The sequence below is a fragment of the Numida meleagris genome, chromosome 2 (genome assembly GCF_002078875.1).
Source record: "Numida meleagris isolate 19003 breed g44 Domestic line chromosome 2, NumMel1.0, whole genome shotgun sequence".
Lineage (NCBI taxonomy): Eukaryota > Metazoa > Chordata > Aves > Galliformes > Numididae > Numida > Numida meleagris.
The window spans coordinates 35453416-35469280 of NC_034410.1; the positions used below are offsets into that span (position 1 = coordinate 35453416).

General features: G+C 35.1%; 1 long non-coding RNA gene across 1 annotated transcript; it reads left to right on the plus strand.

The window, feature by feature from the left end:
- Positions 277 to 11681, plus strand: LOC110393987. The gene is made up of 3 exons (XR_002435298.1): positions 277 to 317; positions 4321 to 4416; positions 9424 to 11681. It is a non-coding gene; the product is annotated as an uncharacterized LOC110393987 (long non-coding RNA).

Genomic DNA, 15865 nt, shown 5'->3' on the forward strand with positions numbered 1-15865 from the left:
ATATATGCAGGTGATATTTTTAATTAAAAAAGAAAGCACGCTTTAGGAGAAACAGTTCAAATATTCATCATTCTACTGAATCAAATTGTAGCGGAATTGCTAAGTCATGGCTTGAACCAGTGATTGTGCACCTGGTGGGAAGGCATGGCCAACCCAGGGGAGCTCAGGTGCAAGCAATGCACCTGAGTGACTGGAAGGGGTGGAGCAAGGATCCACCCCTTCCCATAACTCATTTAAGGGTTGGCAGGAAAGGCAAGGGTTTTTTTTTTTTTTTTTTTTTTTCCTGGAGATCCCTGCCTACTTAAGGCCTTCTGAAGGTAAGCTGCTTTTTTCTTTCATTTCTATGGCTGCTGTATTTGGGCTCATTCTTATTTGCTGTAGTCAAAGACTTTGCCGTCCTTCTCTTACTGTGGTATTTTCCATCCTATTATAGCATTGCACAGGTCTTAAGGGAATGAGTGACAGGTTAAGTGCAGGCTTTCTGCTTGTGCCCTTTTTGTGAATAATTTTATCGTTACTCATTTCTACTGTCTTTTTTGTTGGATTTTTTTTAACATAAATAATCATAACCTGATGTATCCATCTCATCTGTAGTATAGCTGAACACTGAAGTAAGCACTTTCTACAGATAGATATGATCACTCTCAGTAATCATGAGACTGGAAGATCTCTTTTAAAGAGCACAACAGAGGAGAAAGGAAAAAAAAGAGAAAAACAGCTGTTATATGCACTATAAAGCTAGATGAAAATTATAAATAAATTGTCCAACTAGCTGTCTCACAACTAACAAGTGAATAGTATGAAGGGCTTTTACAGGAAAGCAGGAGAGCAAGTTCAGGGAATTATTAGCAATGGAAATAAATAAATAATCTGGAGCTATAGTAATTTGTCACCTTTAACCCTCATTCAGCTATTTAGAACACTTCTTCCTTTTATGAATTCTCTGTAGGTAGAATCTGAAAGGAAGAAAGACAAAGGCCAAGAAGCCCAATGACAGAAATACTGTATGATCCACACCATGATGGATAGATCTTAATAAGCTAAGTTTTGGGACATGAGTGAAATAATTACAAGTAAAGAGGTTAGAATTAATTGGGCAAATTACAGTTGGATTTTTTTCTCCGGCCAAATGTTGCTGATATCTCATTTTCTATGAACTGTCATTAAAAAAAAAAAATTCCAGGTGTACAATTGAAGTTTATAAGACATATGCTGTCACCTTTACATGCCCTATTTTATTTTGGGCTGGCTTTATGAGATGAGTTATCATGAAGGGACAGAAACAGATTTTTATATTTATGATAGAAGATATTGTCTCCCAACATTCTAACATTCAGAATTACATAAAATGTATTGCTCATATTTAATTGAAAAGTATGTGGTAATTGTTCTTAAAAAAAGTTTATTTAAAGTGAAATTAGTGAGAGTGATTCTTTGTAATATCGTTTCTTTGTTTGGTAGTTGCTATATTTGCACCTATTGAAATTTAACGTATTGCTATGCAGAGCACAGGGATTTCATTTTGTCTGTTTTAATGCTGAGTGTATTAGAGAAGTTTGCACAGCACTTGAATGCTTTGGTGTTAATTTATCATGGCTAATTTTCAGTTTTCAGGGAGAGCAACATAAACTAAATACAACAGAATAGCAAGTGCTTGCTGATACAAAACTTTGCTTTCCAAGACTGAGAATGTAGCAGTAAAACACCACAGTGAATGTACAGGTAGCTTGGCTGTGAAAAAATGGAATCTATGCTTTTTGACCCCACAATTATCTTCTGATACATAAAACAATACTGTCTTTGACTACATGACATAAATATCTCTTGAACTGGAGAAGTTAAGTTACAAATATTCTCCAAACAGACTCAACCAATGGCATATTATGCTGTTTTTGTGCCATCTATAGTTTAATAAACCCATGTGCTGGATTAGTATGTGATTAGTAGATCAAATATCAGGGCTAGTAGCTACGTCTACAGGATAGACACCTGACAATAAAGGGGCTGAAGTACAGTACTGCAGGAGATTCAGACCTACCTGCTGGGATTAATGTGTAAGAGCTTTTAGCTCTTCTCTGAATTATTAGGAAGGTAAAATCACCCCCCAGAATAAAACACATTATATCTGTAGAAAATCCATTTCTTTCTGTCAGTGTTGCTACTCTACACTAAGGGACAGGCTTGTTGTTCCTGAATGAGTTTTTATTCACACTTAGTAAAACTTTAAGCTTGATTCTATGGGAAAACAAAGGGAAACAAACAAAAAAAAGTATTGAACTAACATGTTTCTTTTTACTTTAATAATTTGAAATTGTGGCTCAATTATACAATTCTTATTATGTTTTTTGCTTAAAATAATTCTCATAAGCCTTTTTTTGTTTTCTTGCTCGTGGTCATGATGATCAAAATAGTTTCAGGATCTCTAGAAGCACCTAAATAGTGAAGTTGCTCAAATATTGTGGTAAAAGACTTGTAACGAAAGACAAATAGAAACGTTAGAAGAATGAGGGATGTATCTTACTTCCTCAAGTGTAAACTACTACCTGAATTACAGTTAGGAGAATGCCACTACCAAAAACCACCCTTGTACCATATCTATCCCAGTCTCGCCTTAAGAAAGGGTTGTGTTTTACACCTTTAATTCTTTCTACAGGATAGTTACTTCATATGAATAGCTAATTGTACGTAAGAGACATGTTTCCATCCTTACCCTGTACTTCCAAATTTATCCTCGTAAAAAATAGTCTAAGAAGACAGACTAGCAGAAAATATTTCAGCTAAACTACACTGATGATATCTGAAGAAAGAAAGCAAATAGGTAATCTAGGTGACAGAAACATATCTTGCACTAGAAATAGAAAATTGTTCTTTTTTTCTAATCTTGGAATGTTCTCAATCACAGACATTCAAAGGAATTAAGAGGATTTTTCATGGCAAGGTACTTCTAACAACCTACGTTATGCTGGAACAGCAACTGTAAAGAGGAATTCTGTCTTTACTTTCAATGCATATCTTCTATTACACTAATGCTCAGTCAGCAAGAAAAAACCTTGTCTTATAAGTGTTTTTCAAAGGTTCAGAATTTAAAAAGTTCCTTTAAAAATGTTCTTAATACTTTCAAGGATGTTTTTCCAGTAATGCAATCTTCAGACTAAAAGTGAAAAGAAGACATATATGTTTTTATTTAAAAAAAAAAAAAAAGGATAGAAAGAGAACACAATGAAATGACTGTTAAACAAGCATAAAATAAATAAAAACATGACTATAACAGATTTACATATTTTATCACATTTAGATATTGGCATTTCCTAATTTCAGGATTGCTGTCTTGTATTATGGTACATTCTGTCAAACTTCAGGAATGTATGAGGAGTCAACAATGCTTTTACTCATACTGACTCAGCTTTCTGAGGTATAGCTGGATTTGTTTTCAGTGTACTGTCATGTCTTCTATAATGCCAATGTCCCAGCATAGTTTTTGATTCATCTCATGTCAGTGAGATACCCTCTTGCTGGGTGTGAGAGACCTGTCTCCTACATGTAGGGACGTGCAGCTGTTGTCTTGTTCATCAGGCTAACCTGTCTCATTTCCATAAATGATTGACTGGTTTCATAGCTGTCTATTAGGAATTATTATGCTAGTCTGAGTTCTTCTCCATAACTGGGATGTAAAGTAATTTTGTGTGCCAAAGAACCAGTGAAGCCTTCATTCCTCTTGCAGTTGAGCCCCTATATGAATTTTCTGAAATCCAATAAAGTCAAGGTGACACTGAAGATCTTTGAAAACCAGGCATGAATAATTTCTCTTGTGGCTCTTTTATGAAGATAGTTGTAGCACCTCAGCACCCTTCAGACCAACCTCTTCTTCCCTATTAAATACTGCTGAAGACAGGCAGGGGATTCAGTGTCAAAAAGGAAAAAGATAGGTTTTGAAGAGGGGATGGGGAAAGGGAGAGGTTTGGCTTAGTCATACATGGGAAATACATTAACGTATGTTCCATTTGCTTCCTTTTTAAAAAAAAAAAAAAAAAGCAGCAACATTAAAACTTTTTTTGAGACATTCAGCAAGCATGAGCAATCCATATTAGTCTAGTATCGCCCTTTCAGGCACATTTAGCTGTAGTAACTTAACAAATGTTTGGTACTCTAATTCTCAAGCAACTGCTGTAAGAGAAGAAATGAATCAGTTGAAAAGGTTAGATTTATAACAGCCATATATGCTAGGAGTCCTTCCTGATACTACAGACACAAACCTTAGAACAGTCTTCCTCCCTTTTTAGCTAACAAATTTCTCAATGTCTCCCTGTTACGTTTGAATAGGAGGACTGAAGACAAGATTTTTATCAGTTGGATATTTGGGAGTGGGCTTTGAGTGATTTGTATGACTGACTTTCCTGATTGAAGAAGCTCTGAAAGGTATGGTGAATTTGGTACTTTTTTTTCATTGACTGGTTTAAGTTTTCTACAAATGTAGAAGGAGAAAATGCTGTTCTCTCTTTTGACTGCAGAGGGAACATTGCATTCCAAATCTTTGATGTTTCTTTGATGCATTTTGATGAAGAGTCTAAAATAAACTTAGAGGTCTCTCTGTGCTTCATTATTACAAAAAACTTATGACAAGAATCTCCTAGTAGCCCCTCTCATCTGGAAACAGTGGAAAATTATATGAGTTACTTTTCTTCTGCTTTTATGAAATAATCTTATATAATACTCTCAGAGTTGTCTCTTTTTAAGTGGAGTGATGCAAGGAGTGAAATAGGGTGTGATAAGTAAAGCTTCTTTTGTCTTTTCTTGCATCTGCCTGAAAAATAGGGAACTTGAGCTAATTTCACCAATACAAATTGTTGCTTGAGTTAACTGAAATAATTTCTGTGCTTCAAACAGTTTAGAAATAAATGGCACTTAAAAGGAGTTATCTAGCAATGTTCATTTTTACACCATTTCAGCATAATCATCTATTAACATACAAAATAAAGCAGATGGGGTATCTGTTACATTTTTGAAAGAGAAGCTCTATTTCTATTCAGAGATTTAATTCATCTGTGTACAAGGAGAGCTTTTCCAGATATGTGATTATAGGTAGCCATCTTAATATAAATGTAATACATTTTCCATTAATTAAACTGTGACTGAACTAAATATTCAGTTAGATAATGCCTTTAGTATTGTTGAATAGTGTTTTCCTTTTGCCTACATACCTATTCGAGTATGAATTCAAGGAGTATGATCTCATGAATCAGGGATCATGGCCTGGTTTATTCTTATATTTATTTTAAAATACTAAAATAACTACTGCTCTGGTGAACGTTACAAGATACTTCTAACTAATCATGCGATCTTTGAGTTTTCTCCATGAGAAGCGTTTCTTTCTACAATAGTAACATTATCTGGTATGCAGTGTCAAAACACTTGTTAATATTAACAAGTGTGTGGGTTCAAATTTTTCCTCCAAAAATGTTGAATGTAAAGTACCAGAGCAGAGAATAAAAAAAAAAAAAAGAGTGTTTTCTTGAATTGGTCTGTATTTATACTTCCATGTGTGGTAACTGGATAATAATAAACAAACCCTTCTGAAAGTTCTCAAAATACAAAAACAAAATTAGTCTATACATAGTCATCCATCACTGATGAGTCAGCAAGCAGTTTATAATTTGTAGCATGTTATTATTTATAAGTGACTTGATTCTTGTTGCTATTGACCTTTAACTTTCAGTCAAGTCTAAGTCATAAAGTCAACTTTAATTTAAAATTTGAAACATCTGGGGGACCAAATGTTTTAGTGTCTTCATTTAGGAATTGCATTCATAATAGATTGTCAAACATGGCAAAGGGACAGGCAGCTCCAGATGGTGCTTTTGATGTTTGAAAAGTGTCTCTCTCTCCAAGGGAAGAAAGAAATAAGTGTCTGAAGTTTGATAAATGGGAGTATGAGTGGTCTTTTCTCTCTTATGATTAACTGGTGGCACAAGATGTACAGCAGGGTAGTTGTAGAATTAAACCATTGAACAATGTCGTAGATCAGCTTAAAAAAGAATTTGTCATCTTCCGATATGAAAAATATTACAGCAAGTTCTAACAGCTGCAGCAGTACAACTTGAAGATAGCTCGGATATAATGTGTTGTTTCAGGCAAACCAAGTTAGTACTGACACTTAAATCTACTGGTTATATTTACAGTCACCCAGTGTTTACCTGTGCAAAATTGTTGGCTAAACTCAAACTGGGGACAGTATTTCACAGTGTTGTGTGAATTTTGCATAGTCTGAACTTAACTCAGTTCATAATGATGCTAAATTGAAAATTAAGTATTCACTATTTCTCCCCTCTTTCAATTAAGAGGCAGCTAAATAGAATAGAAGTAGGTGAACATCAAAAGCTGCACAACATGATTTACAAGGAAACATAAGCAGATCAGGAGTAGTTGGGTTCTTGTTTACTGCTTTTGCTGTGGGTCACTGGGAGACTACAGAGGATCAGGGCAGTCCTGTAACAAAATCTTACGGGACACATCAGGAAATAAGCCTTTTTTTTTCCCAGGAAACAATCAAAGTAACTAAATCTCAAACAGAGGGTTGAGCACCAACCAAAGCATATGCCTTTTTGGGATGAGGTTTGGTACATCACCTGTTTGTCTGCACACTTTTCATCACTGTTCCTCAGGAACTTGCTAGGCCAGTCTTCCAGATGCAAAAGAGACGAAAATGTAGGTCCACAAATATTCTAGTTGGGAAATATGTTCTTTTCTTTCCTGGTGTTGTTTGCAGCTGTGCAGATGCTTCATTTTATATTTTAAAAATACACAGCCAACAGGTTCATGAGAAGCATTCCATGCCTGTGTTTTGTACCATTATTATTTTCATTCAAACTAACTTACATCATGTAAATTATTAATGACTTTAAAGCTTTGAAGACAGGTGTGGCCTCAACAACCCTTCTAGACATCCTCTAATTTAAACAAAACCTATACGTGTAAGCACTGTATGGCATCTGTAGTGTGTTTTGCAAGCCCTGCACCAACAGAAATGACAAACATGTCCTTGTGATTTAAAAGGGGGACAGACTGAACATGTGGGTGACTGGTGCAGCATGTCCTCTCCAGGCTCAGGATGGCAGCAAGCATCAGTACTATTGTGCATGCCCTGTAGCAGCATATCAATTCCAAAGAGACCTAAGTAACATGCTTAGGAGAATTCATGTTTTCATAAGATTATAATTCTCATGTTGCACTGGTGCTCCATGGGACGTATATTGCAGACAAAAATATGAAATACTGAAATTCATCTAGATGGCCTTTAAAAGTCTCTTCCAACTCAAAAGATTCTATGATCACCAACATAATATTAGAAAATTGTCAATTATTGTTAGGATAGGCTGGTGAACTAAATACTTAGGTGAAAGACTAGAGATTTCATTTTTTAAAGACTGTCAGGGCTTAAGGTGAAAATGTATATACACTGTTTTTTCAGAAATTGTATGAACAGAAATCCTATTATGATGAATTTATTAACTGATTTGTCCCTGTGTACTAATTTTACTTTTTCTTCTCTTCTTTGATATCTGAAAGTATTTTCTGTTTTACAACTATTTCTTATTATTCAGTCCGTCCTTCCATATGTGTGCTGCCTTGTTTGCTTCTGCTTGGAGGCTGGGTTTAAATGGGCAGTGACAAGTATATTTACAAATGCATTCTTCCAATACCCACGTGCTTTCTGCTTGCACAGCTGGTTCTCAGTCCAGCTGTGATTCAGCTGCTCTATGCCTCTATTTGATAAGGAAGAGTTTATTTTTTTTTCCTCTTTGTTGACACTCAAGCTGAACAAAAGAATGAGACCTCCTTTAAGTGTTTGTGTGTAAATCATGTGAATGGTAGCCTTGGAACATTCTCTTAATACATCCTTTAATATTTCACAAAAAAGTTTTTATAACAGGTAAAAGTAGAATTTTACATAATTTTACCAATAAAAATATCTTTTGTAATGTAAATGAAATATTTAATAATTGTGGAGAAACTTCAGAAGTTTGCAGTTATTTGAATGTTAACCTTTAAAACTGAGAAAGCATAAGTATCCACAGGACAGCAGTGGTTTATTATTCAGACAAAAATATGTCTGCACACGGGCAGAGGAGATCTGAAATAAAAATAGGTATTAAATCCTTAATAGAGAACCTTAAATTCAGAAAGTCAGATTTCTATTTGCAAGGCAGTAGGAGAGAATAGTGCTGTTGTTTTAACACTTCGCACTATAAGTGCTGTTTTCTATTCATTTTTAATAACAGGTTTTTGTGGTAAGAGTTGCTATTTATTCTGTTTCTTGTACTATTTCACACATCCTTTCAGATCAGGAAGGGCCATAAATATCAGAGAACAATAATCTATTGTTATACAAACATTTCATAAATAATGCATGTCTGTGACATAAGGGAGCAAACATAACTTGCAAGGTAACCTATCAAAGCACTGATAAGCATATACAACAAAAAAAATGTAAAATGATTCCCAGCTTTGCAACGCTCATGTGGTAAGGAGACAAAATGGCGGCTTGTTTAATGCACAGAAACAAAAGAGTATCCGCAGGCATTGTTAGCTGTAAAGACAGACCATAATTACAATTATTACGGTGCTAGGTCAAAGTATAAGCACAGTGTTAGTAAAATGAGGAGAAAACTGACATCTACTCCACTTCTGATGATAGCACTGTTGACTTACAGTGCTTTGTGCAATGTTTCACTAAAGTATACTTGCCAGATGATACAGGTCAAAATGCAAAGAGTAGCATTTAAAGGAACTATTCTAATCAAACATTGATTAAAGGCACAGCAACTTAACAATATAATTATTTCTCACTGTTCTATTTTTTGTAGAAGATTTTCATTTCATTTTGTGAGTACAAATCCTGAGTAGAATGTTGTCAGTAACTATTCAAATCTCTTAAGTATATTTTATGCGGAGAACTTTTAATGAAAAAATCTGGCTGTTATCTCTTGCAGTGATACTATGCTCCATTCTCTTCTGAATTTGCTTAGACTGTGAAATGTTCTCCCGGAAAACATGTTGATTGAATAGTTGATCTTCTTGTATACGGTTTTATCTTAAACAATACATGCTTTGAAACAATGTAAAGTAGAGGAAGAGATAAAAATGCATTTGCAAATGATTTAAAAAAAAAATAGCACAGAAGTAGTGTTGTGTGTCTAAAACAGGTACTAAAAAGTAAGGAAAAAAGATACTGGACAGAAGAAAAGACAGATAATGAAATTTGTGAATTGTCATGTTCATACGCCTATTTTTAGTATATATTGCTATTTGAGTCTAATATTTACTGTGATTAAATCTACATATATAATCACAGCCATATTTAGCATTTTTTTCTTATGACCACCCGTTTCATGTCTTGTCTTATTTTTTATTTTGTTATATTTCTAGGAATAATAAAGTTGGAAAAATGTGTTATACTACAGACGAGACAAGAGCCCAGAAAATATAGCTGAAAATCTCACACAAAACTGTGGAGCCAGTCTTCCTAAATATTACCTATGAATATTTTTTTGAGCCCTCCGGTCTTGTTAAATGACATGCAAATAATTGATTTTAGCAGAGAACAAAAAAATGTTTAAATATCTTGCAGCATGCTTCTCTTTAAGTAGGCATGTATTATGCTGATATCCAGTCAACAGCAGTTACCATCTAACAATGCCATGTCTAACTTACAGTATGCTACTGCTGAAGACCAGAATATCACATATCTTTAACTTAACACACAGGTCTCTAAACATTCCAATTGTTTATCGCTGCACAAATCACTCCTATTCGTATGCTATAGGTAAGACATGCTTTTGAAAATTAAAGCAATGTCATTTATCTTCTACTTCTTTCTTGTAGTCAGGTGAATAGTTTAATTATTGTGAAGAAACAAATTACAAAGATAGTGTATTTACTAAGAGCTTTTCAGTGATGAAAAGAGTAACAAGTACCAGCAATGAAGTGAAATTACCTTACTACATAATTCAAAAAAGGACAATTAAAAATATATAAATGTACACATGGTTCTTGAATATGGTAATATTGCTCTACCAAACAATGTGAAGTATAGTAAGTAGGAGGGAAAGATCATTTGGGACTGATTTCATTGAAAAACAGTGAAATCTTGTGTTTTCAGAGAACGAAGTAGCTTTCTGATTATTTTGTCAGAGAACATATTTCTTGCCTATACTCTGTGTCCCAGTTGCTGATTCTCAAATTCTGTTCAGCGATCTGATTTCCTTGATAAGTAGCCTTATTATCAGAACTGACTTCCCTCACAAAGTTGTTTTTCTTTTTGTTCTGCTTTATCATTACACGGAGCATCTTCCCTCTCATTTGTCTGTAGAGATATTTAAGAAAGGATTTCTGTATGTTGTTCATATCCTAAGGGAAAGAGGATATCTTAGGAATCAAAAATGGTATCTCTTGTGTTTAAATAGCTTTACAAAGCCCTGATTTCAGAAAAAACTTATACTTCCTGTCAAACTTGCGCATATGTCAAAATCTTTTTGTGTATTAATTGTATTTTTTATGATTTAATTACTACTAAGGTGGAAGAGCAAAGATATTGCATTGGGGGGATGAATTTAATTTTTTTCCCCCTTCAGACTGCAGGGCAAGCTTTTGATTTACTAGATTAGACCTACTCAACATCTTTGCTTTTGCTTTTGTCGTTGTTTCTTGCTCATTTTATTTTTTAATTTTGATCTTTGTAGTACAGGTATTCTTTCCCATTATATCAGGAAGAAAATATCAGATATAACTGTTGTGGCAAAGAAATGTCATACCTTACAAAAGTAATGGTCATCCTAATACAGCTAGCTGAACATTTTTTATTTTTTCATATTATTTAATGTAGCAATTTTTGCTGTCCCTGCATTACACAGTGATTGTATTTTTTGACCAGAATCAAAATTGATGATTAGCTGTTTACTGTATATTTATGTTTAAATATATGCTTAAACTTTATTTCATATAAATACAATACTGTGTAACAGTAGAAATGAGGCTATGTAAATAACAGATTTAATTTGGAGAGAATTTTTTTAAAAACAACACCATTTGGGAGAGTTAAAAAATATTGTTTAGGGTTCTCTTGGGGGGGGGGAAATACACACAGAAAAACGTCCACATAGTTATAAATCCTTCAACTTCCAAAATGAAACTTCTATTTTGAAGAATTTTTTTGCTTTTACACTTAAAAAAAAAAAAAAAAAAATATTCAGTCTCTGGCATGAAACTATCCACTAGGCTCAAGTAGTATTTGGAAATATCATGTAATCATAGAATGGCTTATGTTGGAAGGAACCTTAAAGACCACCCAGTTCCAATCCCCCTGCCATGGGCATCTGTGACACCCACTAGATAAGGCTGCCCAGGGTCCCATCCAACCTGATCTTGAGTGCCTCCAGGGGTGGGGCATCCACAGCTTCTCTTGGCAACCTGTTCCAGTGCCTCATCACCCTTTGAGTAAATGATTTCCTCCTAATATGTAATCTTGTGGGAATCGAATGTTGTTTCTGTATTAGAACAAGATAAGAATTTTCTTGATTTCATGGCCTCTGCTGCCATTTGGGTCCTTTTTCAAAATCTAGCTAGTAACAATTTATGTATAGTCAGCATGAAAATATATGTTGTACTTTGTCACACACATTGCAAGAATATCCTGCACAAACTAAAAGGACAAGTCATGACATGCCTTAAAGAGGGCCTGAAGAAGGTATTGAGGAAGGCCTGGCACCTCTCCAACCCCCTAAGAGTGCTCTTTGTTTAACGAAGGAAGCGTCCTTCGGATGCAATGGAAGAAGCTTTGGAGAAAATCACCATATCAACACAAGAAGAAGAGTACTGAGATATCTTGGAAACAGCAGGATGGCGACTGACTGGCACAAGATAGAACAAGTGTCAGAACGTAATTAACAAATGTAAACCTTCGATAGGACTGTGAACCTGGAGTACTCAGCCAATGGGGAAACAGAGCCAGGGGGTAGGCAAGGGGTGGAAACAAGGTACAAAAGCTGTCATACTGTGTCCGTAGGTGCGCTCCTGCTTGCAGGATGCCCGCCATTGCAATTGCGAATTAAATCTGCTTTTATCAGAGATATCGTCCTGATAAATTATTTGGATATTTCCAACAATCTAAATCTCCCCTCTTTCAGTTTAAAATAATTCCCTCTCATTCTATTGCTGTCTGCCCATGGAAAAAGTCAGTCTCCCTCCTGATTACAAGTTCATTATAAGTATTGGAAGGTAGAAGACCACAGTGTGATCTCCCTGGATCTTTCTCTTCTCCAGACTGAACAACACCAGCTACTTCAGCCTCTCTTTGTAGGAAAGGTGCTCCAGCCCTTTCCCTCCAGTAAGATCACATTTGCGGCCCTTCTCTGGACCCACTCCAGTAGCTTCATTTCTTTCTTGTGCTTGTTGCCCCAGGCGTGGGTGGGCCTCAAGTTTATATAAATTGAATGACTCAAAGGAACATTTTTTTACTCACCCAGTCTTTGTTTTGTTAGTAATTTGTCAGTTTATTTTTCTGCTAGGTTTTGGCTTCAGTTATAGGGTTTGTCAAAATGAATTTGTTGGAATGCACTGTGTTCTACAGTTATCTTTGGCTCTGTGGTAATTCTCAGCAATGTTAGGTTAACATCCCTGTGGTAATCACAGCAAGTAGTTTTGCTGATACATTTAGTACTTTTATCTATTTTAATACAGTATAGCAGGTGGAAATTGGAAACAACCTGTCAGCATCAGAGCAGCTCTCTGCAGGATGTTGGATTTTATGAGAGCTATATACGTGGTAGGTAGATCATAAGGAATACAAATAATTATATGAAGTTTAAGAAAAGTGAAGATAAACAGACAACACAACAGTCAATTTCTACTTAAGATTCAATAAGTGAATTTTTAACTATGGCGGAAGAGTGCCCGAACAAGAGGAAAAAAAAAAACAAAAACGGTTTTAAGTCTGTGATACCTAGTTATTTTTGTCTTACTTATATGTGGATGCAATATTTTGTTTAGAAAGTGATAAGTTAACACGGAACTTAAATATACTTCTGGTATACAGCCTTTAGAAGGAGGTAGACAGTTTGAGAACAGACTTTAAGGTATGTAATGATTAACAAATGCAAGACTGGTATACAAACTAGTCGTAAGTCCATAAGTCTTTTTCCAAGGATGGTGCAATGCCTAACAAATGCAAAGTAAGACCATATTCAGTAATGCAGGGAATGCCTCTTTTTTTTTTTTTTTTTTTAAAGACCATAACAGAGATTAGGAGAGTTCACGTTCAAATTTTTTTTTTTCTTTTAGTATGATCTAGTTTTTGAGTAACAGACTAGATGCTACTATAGTTAATTACTCAGCATTCAAGATAACTCTTAAATGCTGTCTGATGGACAATATGCCAACACAGGATACTATCTCAGGGCATGGTCTGCGGCCAGCTCAACTTCAGTTTGGTGAATTGATATTTTATTTCAATGGATTATTGTCAGAAGAACACAAGTAACACAAGTAGCTTTTTTTCCTGTACCTGCATTCTTTATTAGAAGGGTTTCACATTGAGACCTGTTTTGTTGTTCATCTTCTTTAGCTTGATTGGGATCTTAGAAAGGTTGTTTATGGGCACTACAGTTAGCAAGATCACTCCAAACTATAACTTCAAATCTCTGTCCTGGCGCAGAGCCCAAGTACCTGTTAATCAGCGTGATTAGGGAATTCATAGCCTCTCAGTTATTATGTTCATGATTCTGGATGCACAAGGTGAGAAAACTCTGATATTTTTTTTTAAGCATTAATAACATTTCTGTAGAAGGACACAAAATCTTTTTTTGCGGGGGGTTCAGTAGAGGCTATGTTTCGTATGTAATTGTAGAAAACCAACTCTGCTGGAGAATGATTTTTTTTTTTTAAATGAATTTCTGTTTCAAAAATAACAACTGGGCCAGAGTCTGCAACCATTCCTTTAAGCCGTGGTTTACTGATCGTTGCACAAACAGCCATGGAGATTAACTATGTTTGTACCCTCTCGAGAAAGATTAATATGTTCACAGAGCAGCCAAAATAATGGCTCTTATTAGTGTTCTTGATATGTTTATGTGCAAAGTCAGCCAGTGGATCATCACCTATCTTCTGTGAACTTTGTAGTGAAAGGGGGATGAGCACTCAGGTGCTGTTTGAAACGAGGCTGTGTTTTCACTGGGTGAAGACAGACTCAGAGGAAAGGTAGCAGCTTAGCACTCATCATCTCATAATGACATTCTGTATAAGCTTATGCTATTAAAAATTCTGTGAACTTCAGTGGAGCTATATGTAAAGCCGATATATGCTAAGCCAGAAATGAGAATAATGGGTTAAAGTAGTGAATTATGTGTTCTGAGCTCTGTTTGTCCCCACCATGGTATCTTCTATTAATTCCAGTAGTAGCATGGCAGAAGAGCAGAGGCTGTTTCTGCTGTGCTGCTTTTCTTCTCTAGAGGCAGGCAGGTAGTTGTCAAGGCTTCAGGTGCTTCTTACTATTTTTGTACAACTCCATTCTCTATCATATAACTGACTGTGACTGAGAACAAAAGAAAAGAGGCTGGCACATCCTTGTTTCCTTCCCTAAATCCCAAACACAAAGGTGTTGGAAACCAGAATTTATATCCTAGAGGAAATATATATTCACTACTCTGACCTGCTTGGTGTAGTTATTGCTGACTGTTACCCAGGGGGAATTGTGAACTGCGAGGTGTCAATCCAGTTCAGCATGAAAGAGGAAAGCAGAACATGGTTCATTTATTTCTAAGTTTAAGAAAATAATTAAAGCAAATTTCTTGTGGTTTTCACTCTAATTACAACACAGAACACTGCAAATGTATTTATTGCCAGATCTGTTTGCATATTCAGTGTAAATTAAAATACTCATCCTGATTATCTGTCAAGATATAAATAAAACGATCATAAAATAGATGGAATATGATATTCATTTTCCTACTTCAAAATGTTGCCTAAACTGAAGTATTATGGTTGTAGGAGTGATATATGGTTAAATACTAATCTATGAACTTGGCTTTACTCTTACACACCAAGCTTGTAAGTCACAGGAAGGTACATATAATATTTCATTCTGACTTCATTAGTTTTGAGTGGTAAGGCTATAAATCTGTGACCTGTAACTATGATCATTAATAACTGAAGAGTGCTGTTAAGAAACCTGAGCTCAAAAAATAGTATCGTTAAGAAATCTGAGCTCAACTTGTAAGAGTTTGTTTTAAAAGAGGCTGAAAATGTGAAATGAAAGGTGGAAATAACAACTTACATTTTAAAAGATGAAGTTAGGGAATAACTAATTTTCCCTTCAACCACTATGGCATATGCTCACACTGAAGAATCTGACTATAGAAAGTCATAAAAAAACACATACATCTGTCTGAACTCTTCCTATTTAGATTCTCCATGACACTTTAAAAAGCTTAACTCTTCTTATCTAAACATTAAGATATAATTTACAGCAATATTATTTCTATTCTGAACACGTTGGTGGACAACACAAAGCAAGTTATGTCATTTTCAGGAGAGTGAACTTTTCTATTTCTTCAAGTATTTTGAATATTTTCTAAACATAGCCATTTTGATGCAGAAAGCAACTACGTTTTTTTCCATTCCTTCATTTCTTCCTTTCACTGCTTCTCCATTTCGTGTTTTTTTTCTTTTCTTTTCTTTTTTTTTCTTTTGGAGAAGCACACAAGGTAAATTGAAAGCCCAGACTCTTCTAGACTTGTCTGTTCTCAAATCATTGGTTTGAAAAGAGGTGGAAATAAGGACACCAGCACATCTATTGTACTGAATAGTGAATAGTCAA